The 11,807-nt window shown below is 39.0% G+C and overlaps 1 long non-coding RNA gene across 1 annotated transcript; it reads right to left on the bottom strand.

Annotated features, from left to right (window-relative positions):
- Nucleotides 1–3,712: 3,712 nt before the first annotated feature.
- On the bottom strand, nucleotides 3,713–7,065 carry LOC122132871. Its single transcript, XR_006152387.1, has 2 exons — nucleotides 6,931–7,065; nucleotides 3,713–6,476 (listed from the first exon to the last, which is right to left on the bottom strand). It is a non-coding gene; the product is annotated as an uncharacterized LOC122132871 (long non-coding RNA).
- Nucleotides 7,066–11,807: the final 4,742 nt, after the last annotated feature.

Below are 11,807 nucleotides of genomic sequence, written 5' to 3'. Positions count from 1 at the left end.
TATAAAGTGCCCCCACCCCCATACTTTTCTGGCCAGTGCTATAATGGTATTATGTAAGAGTAAAAAAAAAAGGCTGCAGCAGAAATGTGAGGAAAACAGGAGGAATAATAGTAGACAGGTTTTGTTTATTTAAAAAAAAAATAAAGTTAAGCACACAGTTTTTGTATGTATTATTATAATGGTAGTGGCATCACATGTTCCTTGTTGTCATCATCATCTGCTTGCCGCACGCAACTGCTTAATACGAAACTTATCACATTGAAACAGTTATAGACAATGATATTAAATATATTATCATTTTATAGCTGAGACTGTATTGAAACATATCAAATTGAAACAGTGATTTTTTTTTTTTTAAACAAAAACCTTTTGACATTCTTTGTGATGAGGTGCACTGTAGTGTCCATGTCTTGAGTAATGAGGGGCACTGTTGATGATAGGGTCTATATTTTAATGTTCTCCATCAAACATAACATTGATCTGGAAGTCCTGGGGGGTATTCCTCGTACGTGGTTTAGTGACAAACCTGGCTAAGTTAACTCAGAGTAAGTGGTAAACCTCCTAATAAAATAACCCCCATTGGTTCATTCTCCTAGCAAAACAACGTCAGAGGGCTATTCTATTAGGAGGTTTACCACTTACTCTGAGTTAACTTATCCAGGTTTGTCACTAAACCACGTACGTGGAATACCCCCCTGGTCATCCACACAAACTAGCTCACACTCACCCTTTTGTTAACTAACTAGAGATCTTAGACTAAGCTCACACCCACCCTTTTGTTAACTAACTAGAGATCTTAGACTAAGTAAATGGGCATTATATCTACTTTAAGAAAAATGAATAGACAAAGCATTTTCATAATTTGTCCGTTTCTACCATATTGAGGTTTTCCATGTAAACTAGGGGTGTAAAAAATAACCGATACGTATCGATATATTTTTAGCGTGTAAGATACGACTACATCGATGCGTGAAGTCCCGTATCGGTATTAAAATGACATGAACCAGTCTTTGCCCGATTTAAAAGTTATGAACCGGTTCACAAGCGGTTTGTCTCCCCGTTAAATTGCTACACAAAACTCTCACTCGCTGACCTGTTGCATTTGATCTCAGTCAGAACAATGACAGGCTGTCATTGGCTAAAGCCCGCATAACATAAGCCAATCAGGCTGTATTCTCACAAATAATGCCCCGAGGTACATGGAGGTATTATATAGACCTGGAGAGAATGACAGATTACAACTCCCATTCATTTCAATGGCCAATGCTATGCTAGCTACGCTATTGATTTCGATGGACAATGCTATGCTGAGTACGCTATTCATTTCAATGGACAATGCTATGCTGAGTACGCTATTCATTTCAATGGACAATGCTATGCTAGCTACGATATTCATTTCAATGGACAATGCTATGCTAGGTACTTCAGCCAAGGAAGACAAATTGTTGTTGATTGCGTGATTCTACAGACATCCTCGGATTTAAATAATTATAAATAGAAGAATATATTTATCATTAACAATTATGATTAACATTTATGGTCATGATTCCGAGACCGAGCCATCGTGATAAATAAAAGCACTATACGAACACTGCAAATGGCAGTGAATAAATAAATAAGCACTAAACACAATTGCGTGGATATAGCCATAGTGGAATAGAATGGGCACATCTACATTCTGCAAAAGTACCTCCACCTCTGCAGCGGCGAAATTAGGTCTTGGTTTACCGGTGCTCGCTTTGACATGATTTTGATCAGTCTGAAGTTGCTTTCGCGCTGCCTGTGGATTGTGCACACATTGCAATAGCATGCCCTTATAAGGAGCTGGCGGGGCGTTTCTGTATGCAAGTTCAGGTGCATGAGAAAGCGCGTTCAATTAAAGAATAAGTGCACAGCTAAGAAAGCTTTAGCGGTTTAAAAACACATTTCCAGGCGTCCATAAATCCGGCAGAGATCTTTTCTGAGGTTGGGAAGAAGATATTCAAGAAGACACTTTGTTTCCTCACAACGCAGTGTTTTCAATTATTGAACTGCATCGAATCGCACTGAATCGTTTTTTATCAACATGCATCTTTTCTTGTATCGTATCGTGCCCATGTATCACACCCCTAATGTAAACATTAATTACAGGCAAACCACTCTATTACTCTACTTGATAACATTAAACTTACTTTTCAGAATTTTCCCATGCCAGACTGCTTTTGAAGCTACCTCCAAATGACAACCAGTAAGGTAGCTTAATGTAATTTCTGAATTAATTTGCATTTTCCACTCCGTAGTTTTGTAATTGGCTGTTGTCAACTGTTGCTGCTGCTGACTGCTGGCGTTTATATCTCTTAAGAGTTTATTTACAAATTTCAGGAATCCAAACTAACTGCCTTTCTGTTAATTGTGCTTAACAGAATAGATGTGTAAAATGTGTCTGTCTTAAGACCCACCTGCCTACCCAATTTGGTGCATGTACATGCAACTGTGAATGCCCACTATAAGACACCTGCTGTGCAGGCTTGACTCAGATCATGAGCAACATGAAGGGCAGGACTTTATTGACAAACATAGTAAACCCCAGTATTGTTTATTGTAACTTTATTGACAAACATAGTAAACCCCAGTATTGTTTATTGTAAACACAAGTATTGTTCATTGTAAATTTATAAAATATAAGTGTACTGCAAGTGAGATTCTAGGGAATTGTGTGCAAAACGGAAATGAAAAACGATGACGAGAGGGAGCCCCTCTGACTAGCGAAACCAAGGCCTTCTTACTGACTAACTCACCAATCCACCTGTCAAGAAGAGACAAGAGGACAGGCACACAGTGGGCGGAGCCAGCATAGACCCGGCAGGCCACAAGCAGTGCCAACTGACTGATTTTAATGGGAAGCACTTAAAAAATGCCCAAACCTTGAAGAAAAGAACACAAATAGTAATAATAACCTACAAGATTATCATTGAAATAGCACATCAGAATAAACAAAGAAACTATCTTTTCAGTTCAATAAACCGTCAGTTCTGGAGTGGCTGTGTTCTCTCACCCCTTCTCTTCAGTCTCTCCATTAACCAATGCGTCTCCAGAGAGCCCACTATGAACATCCTGAAGTTTGCGGATGAGTGGTTGGTCTCATAACTAACGGTGATGGGTCTGCCTGCAGAAAGGAAGTTGAACAGCTGGCATCCTGATTCAGTTACAACCACCTGTTGCTGAACGCCAAAAAATGACTGTGGAGATGGTGTTGGACTTCAGACGCAACCCCCCCCCCCCCAACTTTTGGTTAAGTTATTATTTTGTCAACAACATTTTAGTGCTGTCTTTCTTCGTCAACAGTAATGCATGTTGCTATAGTCACAGTTAATGTTTAATGGCGTTGATGCCGTCTTGTTATCGTCTCGTCTTGGTCATGGAAAAAAAGGTTGATGAACATATTTAGTCATAGTTTTCGTTAACATTAACATTTAAAATGCATTTTAAATCATGGCTAATGATGCACTGGAACAGAGTTTTTTTCTCACTGAGTAAGTTTAGCTGCACTGTTGCACACACACACATGCTTTGCTGCTGTCAATTATCGTTACAATTTTCTACTGATAATTAAGCAATTTGTGATATACATTGACATATGTGCACCTGCATACACACCATGCTTCACTTTCCCTCCTTGTTGTTGCACACCTCATCTAGTGGCAGCCACAGCACAAAGAGAAACGGACACGGATTTTTCTCAATCAAAAGAATATTTTATTCGTGAACTGAGAAACAAACAGGCTTTGAGCTTTAAGCTTCCCAATTGCAACTCACAATGCATGCTTCAATGCAATCTCTGGGCCAGCTCGGAGGGCTGTGAAATCAGAAAGGAAAAGCACAGAACAATACACAAAAACAAGTAGAAGTAGTCCAAGCAAACAACACATTCAAGTAGACCCGGCCACAAGGGTAAAGGGATATAATCCCTTCTTTCCTATTCCTGCTGTTCCCTCCCTTCACCCCTTCTCTCTTTCTCTTTAAGATCTCACAGTTGCTTACGCACAGTTGTCAACAGTTGTAGTTTACTTAGACTGTGGTTGTTGTTCTGATCCTATATCAAAAAGTGAACTGAATTTGAAAGAGTGACACTATACTATCATACACTTTACAGTTATACTTTATTTGCTTGGACGTACACTGTGAAGGGGAGTAGAAGGAATTTATAATGTAACCCAAGTTAACAATTATGGTGGGTTTTACATTCAGTAGAACTACATGTCACGGCGACAAATAGAACAGCAAAATAAATTCCAAACCATTGGGCGACAAGTGCAGTTTAGTGCTTGCTTTTAATGGAGTATGAACTGTCAAACAACATGGAAAACTACACAGCAAGATGAAAATAAATTTATGTTTTTAAAAGACTGTATGGATGTTGTCTTTCAGAGTACAAAATAGCCTCTCCCAATACATACAGATTTGTGAATCAGTTCATACGAAACTTCTCTAAAAATCATGAACCCACTTTTTGTCCCATTCAAATGAATATGAATTCAAATTGTTTTTCCTTTATGCAAATTAAATAATTAGACAATCATTGAAATTATTTCAACAGTTTATATCATGAAAAAAGGCAGCTTCTGAATATGACTTCAATTTCCTCTTTCCACTCTGTTCTACCTTGAATGCTACTTCTGGGTTACTTAAATAAATGACAGGGTCAAGACAAATATTTTCAGACTTTCAGTTATCCACTATCCACACACAATGTGGGCTGCTGCTCAGAGCCCATTCCTGAAACAAGTAATCAAGGAATAGGCTATGCCGTAAAAAAAACAGCCTATCCTGGATTACTTGAATCAGGTAGAAGCCAAAGATGTGAAGTCATACATCAAATGAGAGAGTTCCAGCCATCAGCACGAGCAGCGGTACTAACCCTAGGGAGAGAAGAGAGACAAGTTAGCACACAGATTACAAGCATGTTACAGTAGCCAGACAGCAGAGATGGCAGAGGAAGGAGAAGTATGGCATGATACAAGAGGTCCTTGGCAGCCTAGGCCTATAGCAGTAGAACTAAGAGATGGTGCACGCTGATCCAACATCATCACAAGGATGGGCTGGAGCGCAAAGGCAGCCCTCCCCACCAGGGTTCCCATGGTACCTTGAGGAATGATGAGGGATGTGGTCGACTGAAATGTAAATAGAGACGGCTACACGCACTACAAAACTTTGGGGTGGACATAGTTGTGAAAATCGTGGTTGCTTGTGCATATCACAACTTGTGCATTGAGGTGTCTGAGAATGACTCAATTTTTAAGTAGTCCCCCTTTTCTAGACAGAAGCAAATTATACTGAAATGTAAGGTTTAAAACATGTCTTTTTTTCTACTTTGACAATGATACACACATTATGCATGTAGTTATGTTTTATGTGGACAACCTTAAGTGGGACTGAATGTACTGAATGTGAGGCTGTATGTACCTCGCGTTTGGCTTTCTGTATTTCTTTTAAGAAACATCATATGTTGTACAAACATATGTTCCATTCTAACATTTAAATTGTAAATGAAATAAAAAGAATGCTAACGTCGTAAGTCAGAAAGGTAAAAAAAAAAAAAAAAGTCAGAGATATAGTTTTTTTGTTTTCTTTTACTTTAAATGCAAAACCTGTAACTGAACAAAGTCTCCCATGACAACAACACTTCTGAACAACAGTGAAGTGTCTTGACAACAAAGTCTTTGTGTTTAATAAAGTCACAGTATTCTTTTGTCATGAACATATAATAAAAACTCATTCATAAACGTTAGAACTCTTTGTTCTACAACTTAGTACATACAACGTATTTAATAAAACAAAATATTCCTAAGGTTACATTTAAAACAAACATTTAAACCATTTTATTATAACAATAAGAAACACTTGGCCCTTTCACAAACCTCACCACATCTTCTATTGTTGTGGAATGACTGCATCAGCCTTTCAAAAAGGCCATGCGTTAATTTTATCTGCCCCACGATTTCATCATGCCTCCGTTGAGTCACTTTCTCACACTGAGAAAACTCATTAATTGTGCTTTGTCTTCTTGGGCCTTACTTTTGCTCTTCAGATTGAGGGTGGTGTCAGTGGTTGGTAGGTAGGTCAAAGGTGAGCTGAGTCGGAGGATGGTTTCAGCAGCAAAACTGGAGGACGCAGAAGATGGATCTTCATCAGCAGAGGCCTTCAAAGGGGGCTGCGATTGCAGAGCTCCCTTGATATACGACCTCTGGGCGCCTAGCAACTACTCCCTTTGCAGTGCCTACAACAGGGAAGTCAATGGGTCCTTTCCCTGTTGACATTGTAATCCTTGGCCTTCTTATAGGCAACCTCCAGTGTTGACCACTTCAAACCGACTTTGTCCATCTCACATTTCTTCTGGAACTCTTAATGATCCTTGATCAAATGCTGCCGCATGAGGTCTATGAAGAACAGAGTCTGGTCTCTATTGAAAGCTTGATTTTGATGCACGGTACTCTCAGCTGTATGGATAAAGGAAAGAACTGTTATTCTGGGTGCAGCAGATGTAACATTTTTACCTGCAGAAATGTTTGTAAATCGTGTAATTCTGATGAAAAGTTTAAAGGATGACATTCATTGACTCTGTTTCAGGCATGTCATTGCAATTTTTATTTGGTGTAGACAAATGCTCAAGTCCCAGAAAAATCATAGAATCACTTGTAAACCAGCACAAAATAAATTAATGTTGTCACAGAATAAATGCAACTTGGTAACAATTGGCACAAGGTAACAATAGCGTTGGCTAACGCCAGCTTATGATAACTTTGCACCGCAAACTAGTCAATTTAATATGGATAGAATGATAAATAACATTGTTCTACATCAAATTAAGTGTATATTGATTATAGATTCAAATGATGTACACAAGCAGCAGCTAACAAAAGTTGCACTGTTAAAAAATAAAGAATTACATACCATCCCTTACTGAACCTTTCCTCTTCTCCGCCATGTTGAAAGGTTGAAGGTCACCCCAATTTGGGGGGGAAGCTAAGTTAATCAATTGGCCTTTTAGCCCGTTAAGATTAGCGAGCTGATTGAGAACAGCAAATATCGGTTCGTTAACGGCTGATCCGCATCCAAATCATGTGGTTAATTTCAACCAGGCTAAACTTATCATGGCATTTGCGCGTGCACGTCCTACTTCAAAAGGCAGGAAAGGTCGATCACCAAAACCATGATTTTCTAACGGTATAATGGTTCTAAACAAAGAAAAGGGCTCTTTTTTTCTCCGCTGGCAAGTAGGAGATGAGCATGAACGCTTATGAAGAATACAAGACCATAATCATGGCAAAATTCAACACCACCACCGCTGTGAGAGCAAAGTGTGTTGGAATGTTTATAGGGTGATATCTATGTATGAATACCTGACGGCAAGTGTCAACTGGTACAGAGGTTTCCTCTACCGGTTCGAATCTGCTAGGTTGATAGTTCGAATCCCCTCACCTCCTTCCTCGATGTAGTTTTACATTTCCCTGTAAGTCGCTTTGAATAAAAGCGTCTGTTAAATGACTAAATGTATTAATAACAAATGCAATAAATTGAAGCAGTGAAAATAAATTGTCTGTATTTCTCTCTATTCTTATCATGAGTCCACCTTAATCATTTTCTACAATAATGATATGCTATGGTGTACTAATAACACTCATATAATTATGAGTGCTTTGTTCTCTTGGCGATCGCAAAGAACTCTCTCCCTAACTAACTATCTAATATCAGTCCTTGGTCAATGGGATCCCTCCTTTTTCCGGGGGTGTGGCAAGCTTATCCAGCTACACTTAAGTTAGCCTGCGCTGGAGCAGGTTAGTGCTAATTGATATGTTACTATGGTGATTTATCGAAAGTTGCTTCCACGAACCGAAAAGAGGGGCGTTTTTTATCTTAGCCTGGAAATTAGCTCACTAAACCGCTTAGCGAGCTACGACGAATACCCCCCAGGGACTGAAGGTGTGACTCAATGAGTGAATATGACCACCTGCTCTGACGGGTTAGAACCCATCTCCATCTTGCATTGGCCAACGTTTCAAAACAAGTTTTGCACATGGAAAAAAAAATAATAATTGTAAGACCAACAAATTATTCAGGATGATTAAAACTATTCACGTCATGTCAATAGCAACTTAAAACGGCTGCTATTGACATTACATGGACGTTTCTTCCAACAACAAATAACAGTGATGATCTTTTGCATGTAAACTGAGCTTTAAAAAACACTGAATTTCCACCAGTTAACTGCGAAATTATCAATGACTGAAGTCCTCTGCAGTCATTGGTAATGACTAACTTGTCTAGATTATGTGTTGCATTGCTGTGTTTTCACCCATTTCATGCCTGTTTCATAAATTCGTTTTTCCTTTACTCTCCCGCTGGTCACGAATGTTGTTGGTTTCTTCTACGTTTGACAACTGTTGTAGCCAATAGACATATGGGCTGACTGTGACCAAGCACAATTGGCTATAATCGACGGAATTTGGGCTGCTGTTTAGCTAGCTAGTGTGGACTAAAACCTTGAAAGAACAAACGTTTCTCACAAAGCCTCAGTCTGACTAGGGAGTAGGATTGGGAGTTGAGACACGCCAGAGCCGAAGTAGTGACCGATTTGATGAGTGAATGGATGAATGAGCGACCCAGATAAGCTACCTCTTGGTCATGACAGCCTATGTGTGCAGCTAAGCCCTCCTTCTAACACTGTCCTATTTGTGTCTAATCATTATGTTTTACACCTAATGCAAAGCTCTCTGCCCTTTCAAACTGTCATATTAATCCGTTTTATTTGCTCTCTTTTTTGTTCTTTGTACCGATTGCTGAAGTCAGTGCTAGCATTGATCTCCTACTCCCTACACTCTCTGTCACTTTATCTGTCCTGCCTCGGACAGATAACTTCTCTAAAGAATATTCTGAAAAAGAGCCTTTGTCTGTCTTCCAAAATGGTGCATTAACAGAGCTAGCAAATTTTTTTGAAAGGTTGGATATCAAATTGTTTTCCTCAATCACATGAGTACTTGTATTCATTTCAGGTTAATGAAGTTCAGGAGCATGTAGAGTAAAGTGTTAAGTATACTTCCGTGGACATGGATATATTTAGGTTTATTTTCATTACTATGTTTGCTCACTAGGAATAAAACTACTGGAGAGTTTCGTTCATGCTTCAGCAACTCATAGCTGATTAGATTACCAGCAATGGTACTTTCAGGTAGCTAGCTATCGTTATTTAGATACAGGAGTAAACAGTTATGAGGGGGCAGAGAAAACTATAGACCTATATAAAAATAGCTTTTGTAGATTCAATATCTTTGTTGTAGATTCACATGACATAGACGTATTATTTCGAACACTATGATTGAACTTGTGCGCTGATGGACGTGTCCGCAACAGCAAAACTAGTATAATTTGGAGAAACAATTTGCATGTACGCATCCATGTTGTGCAAATGCAGACCTTTTGGAGTATACTGAAGCCCTAAGATTACTCTAAGTCGGACTAAAAACAAACAGCACATGGTACACTTTCAGTGTGGATAGACACATTTTGTAGCCAGTTCTAAATAAGCATGAAGTTAAATTCACTCAGACTTCTATGGTGAACATAAAACCAGCCCTAAACAAGGATCAGTACAGCAGTACAGATGCAGTACACCATACACCAATGCAGATTCTGACAGGGAGGCTGCTTGTTTTGATCAGAAATTGTTATTGTTTTTGTGGTCCAACCTCTTGTAACCAAAACATTACGGGCAGAAGTTGCTCCCTCACTTGACCTAGCCTAAATCTTCTTATAGTGACATACAAACATTGCAAGTCTAGGTACCAGTATCATGAAATGAGAACATTCTTTCAAATCTCTTGGCTTTCCAAAGTGAGAAGAACCAGTGAAAATAGTACACAAGACAAAAACTGGACCTGAAAATCAATATAATTCAAATATGACATGCATGGTTTAAAAGGAAGTTAATATCTGCAACATAAATAAGGTGTAAGCCTACATATTTATAAATTCATTAGTGAATGTAATAATAGCATAAACTGCTTGTGGACTAACTGACAGCCATGAAACTGACCGAGCCTGTGTGTGGATCAATAGATTGGGTTTGAACAAGGCATCATTTTAAAACTTTAAAATAAATACAGAACTTACAAATGCTAAAATAGTGCTGTGGTTAAGATCTCGTTTTATTCTGAATGCCTCAACATCTCTTTAATCCAGCATATATATATCCTGTTGAAGGCGGCCGTTTGCCTAACAATAATGCAAAGAGCACAGTGTCAGGTTACCGTTTCAAACACAATAGTTATTAACAAGTGATGTTGCAGTCACCTGCAAGCGAGCGTGACGGGGTGACTGATAGAAGAATAGCTGAATATGACGGATGGTTAACAATATGGAGCCCATAGAGCGCAATGGATGTACATTTTAGTCGGCTGAAGTTCACACATATCTGTGACTAAAAGTCGGTTGACACGTTTTTTTTTCTTTCAAATGGGCACAGAATTATGCAAGAGAAAAATACTGCTTGCTCCAGCACTCACACAACGTTCCAGCGAACTTCAGCAGGGCCTACCGTACTAGCTTTAAAACCATACACTAAGCAGTAGACTATGCAGCTAATAGCTATCCCATGTACAGACAATGGTAGCTACCAATAGGACGGACCACAATAACAAGAACATTAGTCCAGCTTTTGTACAACAATATGATCTTTCTACATACATATGGTGACATTCTTAAATGAATTAGCCTATTACCACATGCAAGTATTGCCTACCTGTTAACCTTCAGTGATTAAATTACTTACGTAGTGCTACTGAAATTGCAGAGCCCCTACGCCCGATAGCAAGCAGTCCATATTTTGACGATAGGCATTGAAAATCCGTTTTAGAATGTTTGAAGTGTTCATTAACAAGCTAACATTAAAACAAAACCCATTATTTCTATTAGATTCATTTCAGATTTCTAATACGCTAACGGGATGTATTGTGTTTTAATGCATGATTCTCCTGCGCGCTTACTTGATCATTTGAAGTTATGTTTACGCTCTCCCTTTTAGTTTAGGTCCTCACCTCAGATCCAACAACATGGAGAATCCAGGCAAGAGTCAAAACAAGCGAGGACACGGGGCGGGGAAGTGGGTTTCAAGTTCCCCTTACTACAAATAAACAACACCGATAACGTTATCTTTTGAGTAGTAGAATTGGCAAACTTTTATGTCTTCGTATTTTTCGGGAGTCATCATAAATTACAGGCATACTTGACGTAATCAGCAAGCGCTTTTGACGTTTTTGTGCATTGTTTGGCTTTTGCCATGACACAGCGGGCGCCTTGAAACAGCTAATGGTCTCGGATTGGGTATGCAGGAGGTGGGAGTAGCCCACACATTCTTGCTTTGCTTGCACGCTCACGTTGCACATTGAAAAGTAATGAAGGTATAAATCAGCGGTGTACGGTGAATTTTATTGACAAACAAACAGAGCCTATAGCACAGACCTGCAATGTCTACTACACAAAACTAAATACCATTAAAAAAAATGTATGGCAATATGTTGTCCCATGGAGTGGAGATCATTAAAATAGCATGATATTCACATAATATTAACTTGGAAGCAGCATTAAAACTAATATGCCAAATTATTGTGGTTAGCACATAGTAAAAGCATCCTTTAGTGTAAAGAAACAACGAGTCTTCTTAAGAACCAGGAAACTGCCAGGGAAAATCATTACAGATTCCTCCCAACCTTTTTCAACTCCTCCCCTCTGGCATTCTCTACACAGAACCCTGTATAGCAAAACTACCAAACACA

This window comes from Clupea harengus, chromosome 4, assembly GCF_900700415.2.
Source record: "Clupea harengus chromosome 4, Ch_v2.0.2, whole genome shotgun sequence".
Lineage (NCBI taxonomy): Eukaryota > Metazoa > Chordata > Actinopteri > Clupeiformes > Clupeidae > Clupea > Clupea harengus.
The sequence above is the reverse complement of the archived record's forward strand: the minus strand, read 5'-3'. Positions and strand labels throughout refer to the sequence as shown.